Genomic DNA, 22,250 nt, shown 5'->3' with positions numbered 1-22,250 from the left:
TTCTCTTTTTAAATAAATATGCCACCAAGCCTATGCTTTAACCAACATTCAGAAATCACATGCTCACCATCTGGATTGGAAGCCTGTACTTTGTTTTCAATTCCCATCACAAATTCAAAAATCAGCAATGCCATCAAGCTGTCTTTGAAATATTCTTACATCCTTATCAGCTTCATGGGCACTATCATTAAAGAACTAACACACTGCATCTTCCACGCACAAGCACGCCTGCAGATCAACACATGTATCTCCACTGAGCTTGGAACCATTCAAAACATATTACATAGCTGTGCCTTAGAGCAGACTCTCAGGGACCACTAGTCACTTGGAGGAGAGCGATGATGGTGCTTACTTCATTGGTGTAAGACTGCGTTTTGCTTACCAATGAAACCACTCTTACCTTACAGCAAATGAGGAACCAGTAGCTTACTCCAAGGCAAAAAACCAAACCAGCCGACTGACTCTACTCCTCATTTTTCACATGCTAAACCCTAATGTGATCCACATGGAAAGTCAGCAAGCACCACAACCAGCGTTAGTAGCCCAGATGTTTTGAAAGAAATTTCCCACAGCATCTAACTTCCAAACTTTTAAATAATCCCCACCCTCAACAAACTCATAATCAGAAGCAAAACAAACTGAACCCGTCCTTGACAAATGAACAGCAACATGCAGAAAAAAATCTGTAAGCCCATCTCCGCAGCCACTGCCACAACTGCCCTCTGAGCAGCCCCACTGCGATCCAGGGAGCCTTCACATGCTCACCATGAAACGTGACACACACTACACCCATACACTACAGGACTTATGGAAACTATGCAGCAGGACAACACTTATGTGCTGGAGCGAACTCCGCTGGACAATGAATAAAGGACCATAGCACCCAGTTACCAAGTAGAGAATATTTTTCACTAAGCATTCCCTCTGACCTCTCGAAGGGTCGTCCTGAAGGCTGGCTTCTGATACAACTCCAAAAGACAACCCTGAAAAGGAAGATGCCTAACTCTACTACTGTAAAAAAAAAAATTATGGACTCAACAAAGTCTATATATTTAAGGCATATATTGATCTTCCTTCTGTCTAGCTGAATGACGCTCATTCCACATGGGCTGCCTGCCAACCTGTTTCCCCCCCTGCTTTGCTTTGAAGGAACAACCATGTTATGCCCTTCCTCTTGCTAAAACCCTATCTTGACCCCACAGGCTGTAACTGCCCTTTTTCTCCCAAGTTGACTGGTCAGCTAGCACAACTGTGTTGAACAAAGAGTTACTGTTTCTAACCTGTGTTTTGTCTGGAAGATGATGCTGCTGTTTTCTGAGTCCTGAGGAAAGAGCTGTGTGTCCACCAATTTGTCTGTTTGGATTTTTTTCAAATATCAGCTGGTCTAATGAAAGATATCGTGTCCGTCCATAAGCCCGGTGAAACTCATATTACTGCACTAACGTTGCACACACTTGAGCCCTTCACCCCACAACAGAGTATCCAGTGCTACTGTGGGAAGAAAGTGCCACGCGTGTGCCACAGACCTGCTTTTTTGGGCCACAAAGAGCAGAGTTCAGGTGCTTCTCGTGACCACAGGCCTGCCCTCAGTGAGAAATGGAAGATACACTTAAATCAGATAGACGTGGCTAGATATCCCGCCAAAAAAACATCCGGAATGGAAAGTGAACTGTGACTCAGAGAACTAGGGCAAAGTCCCTGCTCCCACCCCTTGGTTCACCAGGAAGCTCTGTCCCCCACAAGGAGCTCAGCTGCACTGGCTGTGCCTCATGGCACCCACAGCGGTGGTTGCTTTCCCTACCATGCCCATCCCAGTGTCGATGCTTCCCATGCAGTGTCTGGTTCTGCCCACTCAATGGGCCAGCCATGGCCCCAGACCTGCGCCAGGAGCACGGCAACCCCGTGTGGCCAAGGCTGTGTGCCCCTTTGGCACGGTCCCGGATGCAGAAACACGTTTCCTGAAACGCACATGAGATGCGGTGCTCTAGTGGCTTTCAGGAATGTGCCTCTGCCAAGAATTAAGTAAAATAAATGTTATCTGGATTTGTATCTGTTTTCATGTTTGCATATGCATACCTGCCTCTAGCCCGGTCCAGTGCTTAGACCTGCCAACTGCTCCTAGTTATTGAAGAGCGTCTCGGTTTTACAGGGTCACTCTTCACTCTTCAAGAGCCTTTTCTTTAGAGGATGGCTACATTTGCCCTCCCTAAACTCAGAAATAACGTATATAGGGTTACAGTTCCCTACAGAGACACTTCAGAGACTATCCTTGCATTGCAAAAAAAGTAATGCTAAAAAAAATAAAAGGTGATATCTGAAGAATAATAACTCCTGCAAGACTTCCTTTGGTGTGCTGGTGAGCTAAAGATGCCCAATAATTTTTCTGTGGGACTTAGGTGAACTGTCCTCTTAGCCATTTCATTCATATTTTATTTGAGCATATTTTCTTCTCAGTCATAATAGCAGAGCTTCATCAAACATTGTTTTTCTGAGTCATTTTTGCTTCATTTCCAAGCCACTGCTTCACAAACTGGTCCAAATCTCCCATTAATTCTCACTGACACTGCCAGGGGCATCTGCAGAAAGATGCTGCCCCAGAGTTCAGCCTGTGGTCTTTCGTGAGCATAACAGTGCTGATTTTCAGTGGACCAGGTTCTTCCTCTTCCCCCACCCAAAACTTGCAGCCATGTCATTTCCTGGGCTTCTGCATATGAGAAAACTCCTGTTGACCCTAAGGGAAGAGACCGCTCTCCTGCTTGGAGAGATGGGGACCTGCAACATGGCTTCCTTGCCAGCCTGTTTTGGCACACTGCAAGGGAAGCAGGGGTGCCTTGTGGCTTCAAAATGAGGGGTCGTCTTCTTCAGTCTTGTCAGCAGAAAACACTGAGCAGGCAGCGCTACTTCCAACAGATTTCTCTTTACAACCAAGAGCAAAGACAAGCCGTAAGCATGAAGGGGACAACAGCATTCAGTAGAATGAGGCAGAATTAAACTGTCCAACTTCTGCTGGGCGAGAGCAAGCTCATAACTGTCCTCAGTGGTATAAGTCCTTCCACCTGCACAACTGGTTTTGGTTAACTGGGTCCTTGACACTCTTTTGGTTTATGACAACAGAGAGTTTGGCCCAGAATGTGCACACTATTGTAACAATCACAGGCAGCTCTTGAAAATAGCTGTGGATAGGTTACTTATCCTGGTCATTTCTGAGAAGGGTTCAGAGGCAGCTCCTCTGCTGCCATTGAAAGCTTCAGGGTGGCTGCACCATGCAGGCAAGCAGAGGCAAATTTGCACATCACAACGAGTGGCTCAGAGAAAGCTCCCCAGATCCTTTCTGCACAGGAGGTGTTTGACAGTGCTTGGGGCAGGACATTGTAGGCAATGATGAATGAAATTGTCTACCAATGGCTATCAGGAGGTGAGGAGACCCAAACTACCACAGTTTCCAGGTTGGAGTAACAGCTAGAGTTCGCTACTGCCCAGACAACTTACTCATGCAAAAATAAATAGATTGTCACCCTGTGAATATTTATAAACTCTGTATCAGAATCCAGATGACAACTATGTGGGGAGCCCTGCAAATATGGGACCTAACAAACATGCAAAGGCATGTGTTGACCCCATCCCTGAGCTAGCAATTTTGCCAGCAGCCCAAGCAACAGTACTTCAGGGTTGATTATTAAAAAAAAACTTGTCCCAGATCTTTCAGTTGCACCTGCAGTATGGCACTTTCCAAATGAGTTGCAGCTGCAAACCATTGACTATTTGAATGTCTCTTCACCTGCCTTGCATGAAAAAAAGGAAAAGGGCAGCCCTCAGAGTTGTTCATGGCAGTTACAGAGGGCAAGCAGTCCTCAAAGTGAGATGAGAGTGTTTTCTCCCCTTCCCTTTGACTGCCTCAACCAGGATGTCTTCATTTTTGGGTGATGCATGTCAAGATCAGTGCAGAGGAGGGGACAAATTCCTTGCAAAAAAGCTTGCTTAATGAGTTGTGAGTAGAAGGCTTGTACCTGCCAGGGCTGCAAGGTGGAAAAAAAGATTAAAAAAAAAATTAGATGTCATCCAGTGGATCTTGAGAGCTGTCACCACACCAGCAGCGAGTCACCAGAGCCATGAGAAACATTTTCAGCCCCAGGACGTTGCAGGGCACTGCCAGGCTAGGCCAGGCCAGGCCAGGCACACTCACCGCCCTTCAGCCACTCACTCAGAAAAGAAAAGATCCCAGTTTCTGACAAGCAAGCCATGGGCAGGGTGCCAGCTGCATGGTTTCTGAGCACTGAGAAGGGAGAAAGGCTGCTCCTTGGAGAAAGGCTGGACCCAGGGATGTGAGTTGGTCGCTGATGTTGGAAAGATTTAACCCTTCCAGGCCTGCTCTTGCAGAGAGTCATGGGGACAGCGAGTGTGCCCAGGCAGGTCACAAAACTCACCAGAGTGACAAATATTGGCTTGAATGAGCCAAAGAATCTTACTTTTATCAGTCTTTGCCATCCAAGGCCTTTACGCAGTAACTTTAGAGCAGACAGCCATCTATTTAATAATTTGCACTGTGGTGCCAAATCAAAGACACAACAGCAATTGTACTATCCCCAGGCATTTAGACAAAGGCACTTACTAAATTTCACATGGTGGTATTGCAGTCTTCATAAATCTTATGTAACAGGGTGGGCAATAATACCCAATAGTGCTTTTTAATATTGCTTATACCAAAAGCTATGCATCGTGTTGAAAAAAAAATCAAGAGCCAGCTTGTGTAGTGCTGCCAATTTGCTTTTCCTCTGCAGGCAAATGCAATTCATGCTAAACTACAGATGTTAATTTTTAAGTCTGTTTTAGCCCCCTAGACTGTTTGTTTCTCGGATGTGTATGGGTGTGCTTTGATTTTCTTACTTCTTTTATCCATTCACAGACCACCCGTCTGCTGCCTTACAGACCAGCACAATGTGCGTACCACAGACTGAAAAGCGCTTTTCTTTCCCTTCCAGAGCCTTAGTGTTACAAAATGCTAAGAGTTAAACTACAGCTTTATATTAAGGAAGAGTAACTGTAAAATCCTAAGAAACTACCTAGCAGGACACCTTTAACTGGTTATAAAGGTAACAGTAAAAAACAGAGAAGCAAAAGAATATTGCTTACTTCAGAGAAAATGCAAAAGAAACTTCTTCTCAAATTACACACCCTTTGTAGCAACTTTGTACATGCAGGAGGAGACCGATGCAGCCTCACAAGATTACACTGTGGTTTACTAAGGGTATGGAAGGAAATGCATAAGAAACAAGGAAAAACTATTACCGGGCAATTTGTTGGGTTCTGCTAAGCGATGCGAGCCTCATGCAGTTGAGGCTGCAACTATGAAGAAGTAACTGGGATAAGAGTCAACACTTGATCCTCTGTCGCATCCTACAATTAATCTAGTCCCCTTAGGCTTGCCCAGGTTCCTGACCTTTGCCTCTGCTGTTCCCCGATGCACTCACACCACCTTTTCACACTGCAGAAAGCCTGCTCAGGGGTAGTCCATACATTATGAATGATACATGCCTTCCTGCACTGTGCTTAAGAGCCTCAGTGCTTGCTGCTCAGGAAAGCTCACTACATGACCCCGTGCCCTTCTGCGACTACCCACTAAAACACTTACCCTTCACATGAAATTATAAACTTATGTGGCTCCAAAAATAGGCAGTGTCATCTGGTTTGGAGCTGTGAACCTTAAAGCATCAGCTGAGCGAGCAGGGAAAAGACTGTTCTTCTCCATTAATATGAAAAAATAATTTCCATGGTGGAAGCCTATGCAGAGCAACTTGGCCTAGGGATACCCACGCTCTACTTTTCTTTTAAAAGCAGATGATTCTGGTTTGAGTGTTGCCAATGCAGCAAACTTGGGAAGAATTAAATACCAGCATGTTGTTTCATTCCCTTTTTCAAGTAGTTGATAGAACAAAATTTCAAATTACTATAGCAACCGGCTTAAACAATACTCTGGAACTTGTCGATATTTATCCCATGATCTAATAGTGGTTTGTTGACTGTGCTACTCTGCAAGGCTATGGCATTAAGTCAGAGCATTATTCTTTTAACATATGGTCCCCGGGAAAGAAATTTTCTCTTGCGCTTTGTACTCTGCACTACAGTTAAGTGCACCAACAGTAAGATTCATAAAGAAAGGCATTAGTTACCTGTGATTAAATCCCACAGCCTAGGTATGGATTTAAAATTGATGGAAATGAAATTATAGACATAAAAATGAGGTTGCATAGATCCAGATGAGTGTTAACGAGTGTGAAGGCCTGCGAGAGTAATGTGTTATTTTACTATTATTGTAACATATGTTTATCTTTAAAGAAGGCGTCTGTAAAAGGTATCGCACAGGGATTTAAGTCAGGTGGGTAGGTGCAAGTAGCGCAGGATTAGGTGGCTGGGGGACCAGGCTAAGATCAAGGAAATTACATCATTCCGAAATTCAGAAAACTCAGCAGTGAATCTCAAGGGAACAGGGAAGAACTCCACCAGAAGATGTTTTAGGAGTGGTGAATGTGAGGATGTCACACTTTTTTTTTTTTTTTTGAGGAGCTAAGTCCCGGTAACACTTTCCAAAAATACAGCAAAAGACAGCAGTTCTGTTGGTCAGCTCAGGCATCGCTCCCCGTCCTGTGTACAGAGACCCACCTCTCGTGGGACAAATTCACAAATTCAGCTCCCAGAATTACACAGCAGATTTTGACTTATTTGCAGCAGCCTTTCTTCCCATGACGCCATTTTTGCTGTGTGTTGGAAAGCAGTAAACTGCTTTTTGGGCACACATGGCTCATTGAAAGCTGGCCAGTAAGCGTGTGTATATCTACCTATGGGACTGGCCACGGACTCATTGTGTACTGCTGGCGCTCCTGGCAATCCCAGGGAGAATGCTCCTAATAAGCCAGGTGTGAATGAATTTTTGAGATGTGGGATTCACTAACTGAGGGCAAAGCGTGGTACCTGGCTTTAGAAAGGAAGAGAAAGACCACCCGGGGAAGGATAGAGCAGTCAACAGAAGCTTGACACCCTGAGAAATACTCAGCCAAATTATTAGACAATCAGTCTGTGATTCTGAGACGATAACAAGGGGAAGGGAAAGAGCCAACATGGATTTGTGAAGAGCAAGTTTTGTCAAACAAACCAAATTTTCTTCTCTGGTGGCATCAGAGGGCTGGTGGGTAGGGGTATGCCATAGATGTGGCATATCTTCAATATGGCTTCAATAAGATTTTCAAAAGCATGAGGCTGGAGAGGCCTGAGCAGCATTTTCACCAGCAGAACTGAAAGTCAAAGCAGCCCTGATAAAACAAAATAAAGCGGATCTGAAATCAGTAGGGTGAAACTCGGCAACACGGACATGGGGAGGGGCATTCAGGAAGGAAAACTTGGGTGCCCAGCAGGACAGGCTGGCGAGATGGACTGGGCTGCTGTGCAAACTGGTCCGGGGGTGAGAGCGAAGCAGGGAGCGAGCATGAATTGACAATGTGATACTGTTGGAAAAAAGGCAAATGTCATTCTGGGACATGCCAGCAAGCGCTGTAAACAATTACTCCGCTCTGCTCCACATTGAGGAGCCCTGAGCAGCAGCCCCGCACCCAGACCTTGGCACCAGGCTTTGCAGAGGATGCAGGCAGATGGGAGCACATAGGAAAGAGGAGCAAGAGGAGCTGCAAGGGACTGAGATGAGTGATTTATGGAGAAATGATGAAGGAATAATTCGTTTAGGCTAGAAAAAGGCTTTTGCTGTAAATAATACTCAGAACAGTATTAAATGCTGAAATTCACAGACTTGCTGGTGTGGGGTGGCTATGCTGGGGATCTCCAAAAGACTTCAGGCACAGAAGTGGGGAGCTGGTCCAAAATGCTTGGGAAACAAGCAGTCTGCCAGGGGCAATGTGGATACACTTGGGCTTGCTTCAGAGCAGAAAATGGTCCCACTGACCTCCCGGGCCACCCACCCACCCTCCCTCTCTATGGCTTCACAGTCCCACCCTCTTCTTGACTGAGATCCAAACCCACCAGAGCTACCAGCTTCCATGAAAACCCTGCCTTGACCTGACATTGCTGGTGAAAGGAGGAAAGGGGACAGAGGTCCATGCCCTACATTTCAATGTATGACTTTCTCAGGCAATGCTGAGCCCCCACGTGTGCCATGATGGGCTTTGGGTGCACAGGGTGGAAAGGACAGAACCCGGCTGTCAGTCTCTCTGCCACGCAGCACCCCAGGGGCGCTGGGCAGGCATGGAGCAAACATAAGCTAATGCAAAACAAAAGAAGACAACAGCAAATCATTTCTGCCTGTGGAGCAAAGGACATCTGCGGATGGGTTAGCTCCATAAAGAGAGAATCAGTCAGCTGAGAAAGGTTGAGTGGGGGGTTATTGCTGTTGCTCAGGACCTTCTTCTATGAACAGACGCCAGTCTGGAGGGTGAGGACAGGGTACGTTCCCCCCAGCATCACCGGCTGGGGTTGTCTCTGCCAAGTACTAATCATTTAGGTGTGGGAGGGTTAGGGGGAGATCACATGTGTCCCTAGCAGTTGCCAAAATCATGCTTGCTTGCTTGCCTTTGGAAAACCAAAATCCCACTTACTTTCCCTGTGCTCCACATGACACGCCTCTCTGCCTGGGTCTGCTCTGAAAAATTGCAAAGCAACCGTGACGTTCTTTTACTTTGTTGCTCATGATAAAAAGTGCACGGTATCACAGTTTGTCTGGGTGCTGCACTGTACAGACTGATGTGTTCAGCAATTTTCTTACTTGCACACTGCACCTCGGCTGCTTTGATATTGTCCTTTGGCCTTCCCTCACCCATACATTTCTTTCCCTTATTCTTCTTGTGGACAAAAGTTTTTGATAAAGGATTCAAGACTCCAGCCACCCTGGAGGGGCCCTAGTCCCCAGAGATCTCCAGCATAGACACTGCAGTGCCATCAGAAGCCCAGCAGGGCTGTGTGGACCATCAAGGTCTTGGTGACAGGCTCAGGTCCTCACTTTGTGCAATGGGAAAAAAAAAAATCAGTCTTCACACATCCCACTGTCAGGCATAGTCTTCCTCAGCAAGGGTAAAGACTGGAACATGACATGCCAAAATTGTACCCTGAGCAATTTTATCCTGTAGTATGTTACTGTGAAACAAGAAGACCTTACCCTAATAGTAACTGCCAGTTACTATATCAGTGCTACACTCTGCATCTATTTTCTGTACCCTCTGCTCGACTGCTGGCCAGAAGGTCACTGCAACTGGTGCTTCTGCCAGCGTGCTGGCCACATTGGGCTGCTGGCATTTCAGCAGGACCTGCAGGCAGCAACACAATGCAAATAAATTACAGGAACTGAGCTCCCACAGGAGAATAGACTTCTCTGGAATGGAATATGTTTGTTGTTTTTGTTTTTTTTTAATTGGTTCCTGAGTTTTTCATTAACTTGTTCTTTCCAGACTCATTTTTGGAGTAGCTGTCCTCTATACTCTGGAACTGGATCACTCTAGAGAGTTACACTGCCCTCTGACAGTCATCCAGCCCAAGGCAGGTGTGAACCTTCACCACCTCCACAGCACACCTTGTACCAAAATAATCAGGACTTTCCACGAGCCCCCCCACGGCCGAGCAGTAAATCTGCAGAACCAAAGACGTGATCTTACCCAGGGTAGAAATGTCTTTCCCATCAATGGACATGATTTAATGCACGTCTGCTACATTTCTTAAGTTGTGCAAAGCATCGTATTTTACCAACAGCACATCCTTCTGGGACTGTGCATCCCTTTGGATTCCCTTGGAGGATTCCCATTCCTACATGGAGAAGGGCAGAGAGAAGTTATTTCCTCAGTGAACTGAAAGATGCCCCCCCTGCCCTCACCCCCATGACTTTTTCCTCATAGAGAACAAGCAGAGTATAAAACCAGGGTTTCTGAGAATGGAAAAGAAGCATGTGATAGTGCTTTTAATGTCTGCTGCTTTTCCATGCCCTCCTCTGTGTTTGTCTCCTGGGGCAGTACACAATCTCCAGCAAAGAAAAGATTTTGAGTAACCCTCTGAAAATCCTCCTCCACTGTGTCCAGGGAGCTAGTCCTGTGGGACAATACCAAGAAACAAAAAGCACTGTGGGCTTCCTAGTCAAAGGAATGCTCTGCAGCTTGAGCACACGTATCCATGGATGATAGAGATCAAAAGAAAAACCAGACAAACGTCTCAGTTATTCTAATTAACACAAACGCTGACTCTTACAAAGTCCTTATCTCCATTGGTTGAGGTGCAACGTCAAACCCCCCCGGGGGTTGGGAGTCTGCACAGCTGCTTTGACAGTCCTGGCAACACCACTGTGTTCATGTTCTGGCTTATGAAACATTGCAGTTGCTCCAGGCTTAGTGGGGTTGCTTTGTTGTTGCATTACAACCATTGGACTTCACAGCACACTATGCAGAGGAAACACACAGGGGCCCAATATTCAGCAACTGAGGATCTCACCCCTTGATGTGCATTAATATGCCAGTAAGAAATATAAAGTTGACACATATATTCATTCCCCATTGTGCGAGTCTTCTGTTCCCATATTGGCTCTCAAATGCAAGGCTGTCACAGATAGGAAAGTGCTGGCTCTTCAGCAACAATATACATTGCAGATGGGAAAAAAAAAAAAAGAAAAGGAAATATTACAATGTTACTAAGGTCAATGTGTGCTTTACCACAGGTCTTTGCAGAGCAAATAACCCAGAATATGTCCTGCACATAAAATGTTATTATGTAAAATAACATGTATTAGGCGTTTTCAATAGCTTTCTGCATAACCTCAGGATTGGATGATAAAAGTTTGTTGTATAAAATATATTAGGAAAAAGCCCATTGCGATATGGAATATTTCCCACCATTAAAAATGCTAGTTGATTACAACATTCAAGACCTGTTTGCTTGGGGTCTACAAACTTATTCGTGCCAGGTACCTGCATGGGAGATGGAGCCGACTCTTCAGAGAAAAACTTTCCCTCCAAAGAGGTAGTGGAGACCAGTGTCTTCTTTTTTTCAGTACAATATTACCCTAGAAGGATGAAAACTAGAGGTCTGCTGTAAAAGTGAGAGTTCATGATAATTTCCTAGCAGTTGCATGTCATTACTGAGTCACACTTATTATACAAATTAGAAGCAGGTAACATCATGGTTTCTGGCTGGACAGATGGATGGCATTTATGGCTATAGATTTTTCCTGGAAAATGCTGACACGGATCGGCAAAAATAACTTCTAATTTATGTCCAACGTTGCCTAGTTGGACTGATCAGAAAAGTAAGTCCTTAAAAAACCCTGACAAAGTGAAAAAACAACTCAATGTTCGTATTTTTAAGATTAAATGCTATGCTTTCATTACTGAAAATACGGTTCCAGCTTCACTTTAATGATTGTAGTGTTTAATGTCAGGCACAATAAGCTGTTTTGTTCAGCCACAAATTATTTTTTTCACTCTTCTGTTCATCCAAAAGTCTTTGCATATTCTCATTTTGGGGCAACCTGAATCAAATTGTGTTTTAGTTCTTTCAGTACTGCCAATGAACTGAAAAAAACCCCTTGTTAGCCAAGCTCTATTTGCAGGTCCCATGCTCTGTTTTAATCCTTCAAAGCCTCTCTGTGGTTTCTAGCAATTGTGGGTGTTTCGGGCAAAGCACATGTGCACATTTATCTGTAAAATAAATTCTGGCACAAAGCTTTATTTAGTATGATGGGAAAAGCTTTTTGATTTATGAGAATGAAAAACTGCTTTGCTTTGTTTTGCTTCTTCAGTACCTGACTGAAATGTGGCTAAGACTAACTTAAAGAGGACTTAAGAAGGATACTTTATTTTAACCTAGGATTATAGTCACTTTAGCTAATGACATATAAGAAGAGCAAAGTTTAAAGACACATTTTCTGAAATACAAAAAAATTCAAGTTTTGTCCTTGTTCTAGAAGTTTTACTGATGTTATGGGGTTTTGTTTGTCATTTTTTACACCTGCTTGTGGAGTGTCAGGCAGTTTGAGTCCTCAATGGTACTTCTATAAAGTAGTCATTGAGTTATGTGGGTGCTGACAGAAGCCAAAACCAAAACTGTCTGTCACCACAACAGGAGACCCATTGAATTAATACCAGGCTACCTCTTCAGCAGGGGAGAAATTCTGGCCCAGAGAAGAGCAAACCCTCTGACTAAGCATCTCTTCCCTTCCAGCTACCCCGTGGTCATTCTCTGGGTTTTTGTAATGTCACCACTTTCCCAGCCGTCTCATGACTGTACCATCTTCCAGGAAGCAAAATGTAGGTCCTCCCGCCGTGCACCGGCAGTGTCACACCGCAGCTCTGCAGTGTGGCCCCTCTCTATGTCACCCACATGTGAGCTGATGCTCCAAGGAGCAGAGAAGGAACAGACCAACGTTGGTGCAGGGTGCTGTAAAACTTGGCCGTGCAGAAAAACACCCCTTATAAACCAAAGCAAGGCTGATGTTAAAAGAAGAGACTTGGAGGATGATTTCTGCAAGAGCGGGAGGGTTAAAAGAGAAATTAGGTATGGTTATGTCTTGCCTAACCCTTGACCCCTCCAGAGCATATACTTTTTGCAGAGAATTTTGTACACAAAAATGGAAGCTGAAAGATAAGCCGTCCTAAAGCACTGGTGTCTGGCAGCATCTGTGAGGAGGCTGTCTGTATGGGACATCCATCCCACCTGGGCAGCTCTGCTGGGAATGTAGATTCATTCACTCATCTCTTTTATTAACAGATAAAAATGAGTGCTGAAAAACATAGTATCTCCTAAATGGTGATTCTGACATGGAAAATACCTGATGTGTGTGTCAGGTATTCCCAAGCAGCTCACATTCCCTGAAATAGCCAACAGAAGTAAAGCAGCAGATTAAAATGTGATGGCTGAACAGAAAAAGAAAAAACACATACGCCTTTTTTCCTTATCTTTTTACAAAGCTGCTTTCATAGAAGTTATTTCCTCTAACACCTTGCAGACTCATGTTTGTATGGATACACATTGTGGATGAGCATTTTCCTTTCTTTCTGTCATGGCTTCAATGACTGCGAGGGAAGCAAGAGTGTATTTTCTTTTAATCCAGTTCTTCCTCCAGTTTGACTCCAAGGTTTAAAGAGCTAAAATGTCTGCATTTGTCTTCCACATCCTTCTGCCTTGGCAACATCAGCTGCAGTATGAGAGCATAGGCTCCTCAGGGAAATACGGTTGTGGCTCTGAGTTTACTATTTTTCAGACCCAAGATCCCATTTCAGCTACTAGTAAATTCAATGGGAAATGTGTTAGATGTATTGAGTGCAAAACTTGCTTTATTTGTGTTAAAAGTAGGTGAGTTTAATCCTGGCTTTATGATAGACGGTAGCAAAGTCCTTGCTGTTTTCTGAAGGGTCAGGCTTTCACTCAGTGTGGTTTTTCTAATGAGCAGATGGACAGTGTCACTCAAACAGGGATCTTTCTGTCCTTACTAACTCCCCTCCTAGGAAAAGTCCTACAAGCATCTTCGAAGTGCCACACAGCTGGCCACAGATAAGGAATTGATCTGTCATTTCTTTTTGATGAGGCAAAAAATAAAATACAATTTATTTTACTGCCTCAGAATTGTGCTGGCTGCTCAGGGGTGGCAGAAGAAAAAGCCATATTGCCACCCAACTCAGCAAGCCTGGCTTTGAACTGAGGCAGCAAGCACATAGTGACTTCTTGGAGGAGAACTGCACATTATCATTTAGCTGGGTGAATGCATGAGACAGAGAAGTTTTTCTTGATTAAAAACAAATATCGAGCATGGCAAGAAAATGAGTAAGGATAAACAGATTAAGTGTGATATGTCTGAAGGCTTCCCACAGTATAAAAGCCATATGTGGGAGGCATGAACCTAAAATTAAACTCCTAATAGTGTGAGTTAAGATTTTTGAAAGAGGCACCTGACACAATCAGACAGGGAAAGTCTGAGTAATTGGCTCATCAAGGGAGGTTCTCACCACTTTCCCATGATCTGCACCTTCTTTCTTCTGCTATGGTCATCCAAGCAGGAAAACACCATTCAGGGGTCAGACCAAACAAGCTGACTTACTCATCCCTCCAGCCTCACTCATCCGAAGGAGTCCCTGGGCTGAGCCAAAGCAGGGAAGCAGCTGTGGGCAGCTACAGCTAAGCCATGGTGCATTCAGTGCTAACCTATGCCCAGGCAGGCTGGAGCTGGTATGAATGCTACAGTCAAATCAACCTACTAGTGGCCTCCCCTTCCTGTGCTCAGCCAGGTATGTGCTCAAGCTCAGGTGTGGGAGAAAGAGTCTATTTTAAAAACAGGCAACACATTTTTTAACAATCAGTCACAGACTAATTGCAAGAAGCAATTGCCTGGGACAACAAGCAATTAACACGGGGCCTTCCTTGCAAACAATAAACTGTTGGTTGCTGGCTCTGTGGTTGTCATCGTGGGCCATAACCTCAACACCCTCACAAGCAGAAAATCAGAGTGGCATGTTTCTAAGCAACATAAATCTTTTACCAATTTCATTCAATCCAACAAACTGTTTTCATTTGAGGCTACCACTTTTTGTTCGCTTGGTGATGCTGCAGCCTTTGCTTCCACAAAGAGCCCGCACTTCCAACAGGAACGCCGGCTGGCTTGCTGCCGGCCGGCATCCTCGGGGTCCGCGTTGGTCACCACCCGTTGCCATGCAGCCGGCATTGCCGCGTGGCCCTTCAGAGGCTCCCCGCTCATCAGCAGACACAACGCAGCCTACCGTTGGTGGGAACCCAGCCTCTCCCAAGGCTTTACAACAAACTGCCTGCACTGCCACTCAAGCCACATTTTCCAGTAACAGCACAATCGAGCAATCATTCACCCAGACCAAACTCAATAGCTGTGTGTTGCTTTAGCTTGCAAGCCACTCAGCTCTGCTGGTTTCTTCCCAAATAGTTTTCTTTATAGACCCAGTCAACAAAATCTTCTCTTTTCTTCACTGAGGAAGAAATAAGCCAGATCCAGTAAAGGTACATTTCTTAGTAACTAGGAAATCCTGAAGTTTCAGGCTCTCCCCATAATGCTGAGAGCCCTATCTCTGCTGCCCACCGCCTCACCTTCCCGCTGAAGTCTTTGCAGAGAGAGACCACACAGCAGCCCAGAGGCTTTTCCACTCCCTTTGGGCACCTGCAAGGAGTGAGACTGCAGACACTCCCACGGCCACCCTTGCTCCTGCAAAGACCTGCTCTGACCACAGAAGAAATTCCTGCTCAAGTGCAGCATACGGGGCCTGAACACAATATTTTTTGCAAAACAAAGTTCTAAATTAACTCCACTGAGAGAAAAATAGTTGAGAGACCAACCCCGAGGGGCTGCTACAGCTCCCAGAATATGAGCAAAGCTTGCCAGCCTTCTGTTACTTTTACCAGTTATATAGTTTTTCTCATTTACTGAGGGGAGACTCTATGCTTAGGCAGGGTGCAGCACACTTAGCCCATGCCTGGCTGCTGTTTTGGTAGCCCCAGGGTCCAAGCTGTGGTCCTTGGAACGATGCTGCACAGCCACGGGAAACACACGTGGCACCCTGGTCCACGCCTTGCGGCGAGATCAGCCACCGCAGTCAGCTCCCATAAGCAAAAGCAATGAATGGATTTGTTATTTAAAGCTATCGGCCATCTCATGTCAGGCATGAAATTAATAAATGATTGGGAAGGGGAGCTTTTCTTCTTCTCCCTCTGTGGAGGAGCTGTGTTCATCCAACTCTGCACTGGTCCAAGATGAAGTAATTTTGGCTCCTTGCGTTTTAGCTATTTGAGATAACAAATTCAAATTTCTTAGTCATCCAAAGGCAAAACTGTCCTTAGCTCTTTGCTGGTGTTATGGCTTCATTTTTGTTGTAACCTGTGCTCCGGGTGCAAACAAGACACAGAAGCTGCTCCTACACAAAGCAAGTTTCCTAAATGAGATGCTGTGGAAGGACAAGAGGTGAAATTCAACCATTATCGGTAAAATTTCCCACAAAACTGTTCACAGGAGAATGTAATTATTGTAAAGTATATTTTAAAAAAACCTAATAGAAGAAAGTGGTAGGTTTTACATTATTGCTCACAGGCTGCGCTATAAACAGGGCCTGAAACACCATGTGCACCCATGTTTCCTCCCAAGAGCCACAAGACAGTCCAACCTGAGGGTGTGTCAGAAGGTTAGTAGCACAGCCAGGACACAGTCTTCTCAGGAGTGCCCCAAGAATGACTCAGCAAAGCAGTGTAGATGCAGTTTCAAATACTAAGTGAACCCTTGATGGCATTTTGTTCATATCTTTTTTCTTTCTTTCTTTCTTTCTTTAACAAGGCAGTGTAAATCTTGCCTTCAGAAGCACTAGGCAATCATAAGGTAGTTGGCAGGTATTTCTGACTGGACTAAAATTTGGGGAAAAAACCACTAGCTGCATGCCCCAGCTGTGTAAAATGACTGTGTTCAGCACCACCTGGAGCTGGATGCCTGTGGCTCTTTACAAGGGCATCCTTCTAGGTTTCTAATTTGGGAGGACAATCAAATGTTAAGGATATGAAGACAGGTCACCATGGAGGCAAGAGTTATTCACCACACCTCTCTTAGTCGTATTTGTTTACTGAGGCTGACCACAGCAAAGGGCTTCTTGAGGTTCAACTGCTATTAGAAACCAGGACCTCCAGCATTCTCCAAAACAAAAGGGAGCATGTCTTTTTTACCATCTACATAAAATCTTCTTACACAGGTGAGTGTACCTTCCTTTTTACAACATCATAGATATAGCTGGGTATTAAATATAGTTACTAGAAACCTGATTGTTTAAGCTGTGCTTCCCTAGGCAGCTAGCAGAAGCATGCTAAATGGCAAAGCATACAACCAAAGCTTTGTAAATATCTGTTACTCGCTGTGACCTGCCCCAGGCCAAGAGAGTAAGAAATATTTTTCAGAAGTTATCCAGAAAGTGTTGTTGATAAATGAATGTGTTCAAGATAATGAGTTCTCTTGGAAACACATTAAAAAGAAAAACAAGATTAAATTAAACCAATTGATTTTTGCTGACAAATTATTAGCCCAGCTTTGACAAGTAGCAGTCTAACCAAAACAAGGACTGTATGATCTGCTTTCCTTCAATTGTCCTAGAATTGCCTCTTGGTTTCCTACTCATATAGAGCACTTTTTCTCTTTGTTCAAGCTTCAAAGAATCCTTCTCCATCAAAAATAAAATGGTTTTGAGTTGGCTAGTGTGAGGATGACTAATTTCCATCTCTCTCACTCATCTTAATCACAGTAGTCAGCCAAACTTTGGAATCCAGAAGATTGTATCAAAATAAGAAGGCAATAAAGCCAGCTGATTCATTGATGGCTTCTGCTTATTTATCAAATTAGGCAAAAAGAAATTAAAAAAACTAAAAACACCTGTTCTCCTGAAGACAGGAACGATCAACATCAGGAAAGGAGTTCCTTGCAGGTACTCCTCACAACGTTTTTGGCCAGCAGCTGTTCCCAAAACTTCTGGCCAGATGCGCTACCTTTCCATCCTCACCATCTCATTCCATGATGGTCTCATAGCGGTCTCTCTCATAAACCTCAGTTCTCCCCAAAAATCTTAGAATCATAGAATACCAGGTTGGAAGGGACCTCAAGGATCATCTGGTCCAACCTTTCTTGGCAAAAGCACGGTCTAGACAGGATGGTCTAGCACCGTCTCCAGCCGAATCGTAATAGTGTCCCATGTTGGAGAATCCACCACTTTCCCAGGGAGATTATTCCAATGGCTCAGTTCTCAGTCCAGTTGGAATCTCCCCAGGAGTAACTTGTACCCACCACCCCTCCTCTTTTCCATGTGACTCCTTGCAAAAAGAGAGTCTCCATCTTCTTTGTAGCCACCCTTTGAATACTGGAACATGGTGATAAGGTCTCCCCTAAGCCTTCTTTTCTCAAGGCTGAAAAAAAACAGTTCTTGCAGCCTTTCCTCCCATGGCAGGCTTCCCAGTCCTTTGATCATCTTTGTGGCCCTTCTCTGGACCCTCTCCAGCCTGTCCGCATCTTTGTTGTATAGCAGGGACCAGAACTGGACACAGTACTCCAGAGGTGGCCTGGCAAGAGCTGAGTAGAGTGGGATAATGACTTCCTTAATCTCTGATCTCTGATGCCCTTGTTGATGTCACCCAGCATCCAGTCGGCTTGCTTTGCCGCAGCAGCACACTGTTCCCTCACATTGAGTTCGCTGCCCACCAGGACCCCCAGGCCCCTTCCCACAGCGCTGCTCTCCAGCCGGGAGGATCCCAGCCAGTGCAGCACTCCTGGATTATGTTTTCCCAGGTACAAGACCTTACACTTGTCCTTGTTGAACTTCATAAGGTTCTTGCTAGCCCACTCTTCCAGCCTATCCAGGTCTTCCTGTAGGGTGGCTCGCCCTTCCCAAGTGTCCACTGCCCCACTCAGCTTGCTACCATTGGCAAACCTCATCAGCGCACATTGAGCCCGTCATCCAGATCGCTTAGGAAGATATTAAACAGCACTGAGCCCCATGTCGATTTCTGGGGGACCCCACCTGCGGCAGACTGCCCATTTGAAAAGGAGCTATTTACCACCACCCTCGGGGAACTGGCTGACGGACCGCACCCAACCCAGAGCACAGACCACTTGTCTAGAACTGTAACGCATCAGTTTCTCTAGGAGGAGGCTGTGGGAAACCGTATCAGAAGCCTTGAAGAAATCCAAGTAGACCATGTCCACCACTCGACCCACATCGGCTGAGGAGGTTACTTTGCTGTAGAAGGCGATCAGGTTTGTCAAGCACGATTTTCCCTTGGTGAAACTGTGCTGGCTTTTCCCAATCACATGCTTCATTTGACCCCCAGGAGGATTCATTCCATAACTGGCCCAGGGACCAATGTAAGACTGAAGGGCCTATAATTTAAGCCCATCTTGTAGATGGGGGTGACATTAGCCTTCCTCCAGTCTTCTGGGATATCCCCCAATCTCCATGCCTTCCCAGAGATTATGGAGAGTGGCCTTGCAATGATGTCAGCCACTCTCTTAACACCCTTGGGTGGATTTTGTCAGGACCCATCAATCTGTAGGGGTCAAGCTGCTGTAACTGCTGGCAGTGGGTCTGTGTTTGCATCAACCTGGATTTTTGTTCCCAAGGCCTGGTGCCCAACAGTGCTGGTAAAGACAGAGGTGAAGAAACTGTTGAGAACCTCAACAAAAAGCCCATCTATCCATAAAGTTCAAATTCTTGAGCTAGCTGTGGCTGCACCGAGTGTCATAATTGATATATCTGTTGTCTCCTAAAGAAATTATATTACCCAAAACGTGCCTTCTGTTCCACCAAAAAGTTGCCAGGACTAACTTAAACAAAGTTACTTGTTTAAGATATCAGCAAAGGGAATGGTATAGTTAGGTGTCAGCTCAGGCAAATTGAATTTGCCCAGATTTATTTTAGCCATATGAATACGCACCAAACTGTCCATGCATGTTTGTACATGCATGTATACACACATGCACACCCACAAAAATGAATGCACTGAACCAATATATATACTTTTTTATATGAACACACAGAACATATTTTCCTACAGTTACACCCATATACACCAAACAGTTGAGTCCATCACTTTTTTATTTACTATTTACTATTTTACCACCAGGCAGAAACTTGTAGGTGTTAAAAATCTGCTAAATCCAGCAAAGAAGAAACTGATGGTTGCTGGGCAAATTAAGGTGCCTACAGCTGGTGAGGAAGCTGAAGGTTTGTGGGCCTGCTGCTGCCAACTCGGTGTGTTTGGCAGGACAGGGAGGAGAGGAGATCATACACAGATGTTCCCCATCACAGGAACATTAACAAAAACTGAAAGAGAAAATTCTTCTTCCAACAGGACAAGACCACCTCATCAATATGCTCTTAACCAAAACTGTCCTCTGGGGAAGGTCCCTCTATTTCCCAGTCCGAGGTCTCCTGTTATGAGATAGCTATAAGATTTTATGACCCGCTAATGTAGTCCAGGATGGTAAAAGCCCATATTCCTCACTTTCCCACCATTTCTTTTCTCTGACCTATGGAATGAGAGCATGGACAAATCCCATTGACGTAAATGCTGTGGGGTAGCAAGAATGTTTGCCACCAGGCCATGGTCTGGAATGACAAGTATGCAAGAATTAGCATCTATAACTCTCCATAAACATTGGGGTTAATCTCCAGGGTTTACAAGACTCTTTAAATGTGTTTTAATAGGACAATCTGCTTTACACAGGACCCATCCAACACTTCACATATCAGCAAAGTTTACAAGGAGGTGAACTGAGCTGGGGTAATAGTTCAGATGTACAGCCAGGGCTCTAATGAGAATGCCAAAGTCAAAGTAATAAGTGGATTTGCAAGTATAATACCTTCCCAAATGGCTGAAGAGCTTTCCAAGTCTGGCAGGACAGTTGGAAGGGAAGAGCTGCAAGAACTGCATTGTTCTTTCTCAAACTCTGAAATCTAAAGGAATGGATCAAATCACCACATATTCAGTGCAAAATCATGGGCTGGCTTAGACCTGCAATCTGCCAACCTGCCCGGCTTGGGCAGGACTCTGCTCCCTGGGAAGTCCTGCTGAGGGGACCAGTCCTGCCCACAGAATTTGAGGCTGCTGAGAATGAGTAATGGTGGTCAATTAAAACTGAAGACTCTGTGGACATCTGTGTGGACACCTACTATAGGAAAGGAAAACTGAGGCCCTGGGCAAACCTGCTCTTCTCCAGTGATAACAAAAGCTTCCTTCTATCTTCCTAAAGCCAGGAGAGAGGAATCCTGCCCCGGGGTTTATTCAAGCCTTGGGTGTCTACTTGCCTCAGGTAGACTCCACCTCTGCAGTTAGAGCAAGCCACCAGCCCCAGGTACGATGTGGTTTCATTTTGGAGAATGATTTTTGAGATGACTGACCTCGGCCTCGCCATTATTATCCAACATACACATACAAAAGGCAGAATAAGCCTTTGCTACTAGATGACCAGTTTGTTTCAAGTTAACTTATTCTCTCTGTGCTTTTCATCCAAAACTGAATCTCAACAAGACAATAAAGCTGGGAATTTCAAGAAGTGACACATTGCCATTAAATCAATATGAAAACCAGCCAGACTATGCTAATAAACCTAATGAATGAATTAGGTGTTCAAAGAAGAAGGATCTCATGTTTCACTTCATTATCCTCATCCTAATTATCACAGAACATTTGCCCAACCTAGACTCTCTTTCCATGCCTCCGTAAAGACCTCAGGGGACTTTTTGGAGGGAGGCAGCCAATATCTTAGCTTCATTTGCTCTTGTCTCAGTTTATCACTGGGCACAACCCCGTCAGAGTAAGGGTAGAATGGCAGTAAAAGGATGATTGCTTCATTACAATAATTCAATCTGCACTGAGACAGGCTGTCTCCTGTGCTATGCGAGAAACAGCTAGAAACTTTATTTCATAAGCAAAATTACCACTGGCCATTTTAAAATGCCAAGAGCAACTATCATTACATTGTGGTTCGGCTGTCTCTGCTCTCCAGTGCAGGGGCTGCGGCAGCCTGGGAAGCATCCATCTCAGGAAGGAACTGACCTTCCTGAGAAGGAAGGAAGGTCCCTTGCTGGAGCTAAAGGGTGACAAGCAAGACAAGATCTGACCGTTCCTTTAGCATAAAATCAGAAAGTTCAGAAAAAACATGTTTCTATACCAGGAGAAGAAATTCTGTAATTGCTTGTATAGGGAATTGGGAACAATTTTTGTTCCTTTAGAAACACAAGCTTGACCTGGTTGCTATCGCTGAAATCTGACAGGAAGATTCCCATGGCTGGAATGTTTAAATCAATCTTTGTTGCGTATTTCAGGAGAATCAGCCCAGCAAAACCTAAGGAGGACTTGCACTGTTTGTGAAAAGGGTTTTGGCCTGCTTCCAAGTTATCAGCAACTCAGGAACAAATGTTCTCACGTTGTTATGGATTAGTATCCTCAGAAATGGTGCCTCAGATGGGTACAACCAGCATCAACTCCAAAGCCTACAGGGAAGAGTGAATTTAGCTCACTGGGTTGTGATGCATAGGGACAAAAAAAGAGGGAAATGTGGATATTGACAACTGCTTAATGACAGCAGATCAGTGATGACTAAGATTAATGAATCTTGGTTTGCGAGGAATGTCTTTCACCACTAAGTGACTGCTGGTATCTGATAAGGCTTGAGCTTGGTCAAAGCTTTGCTTATTGCTAGCTATTCATAAGGGCTCTCTCTGGGTGGGTCCTCTGAT

Source organism: Phalacrocorax carbo, chromosome 1, assembly GCF_963921805.1.
Source record: "Phalacrocorax carbo chromosome 1, bPhaCar2.1, whole genome shotgun sequence".
NCBI classification, from domain to species: domain Eukaryota; kingdom Metazoa; phylum Chordata; class Aves; order Suliformes; family Phalacrocoracidae; genus Phalacrocorax; species Phalacrocorax carbo.
The sequence above is the reverse complement of the archived record's forward strand: the minus strand, read 5'-3'. Positions refer to the sequence as shown.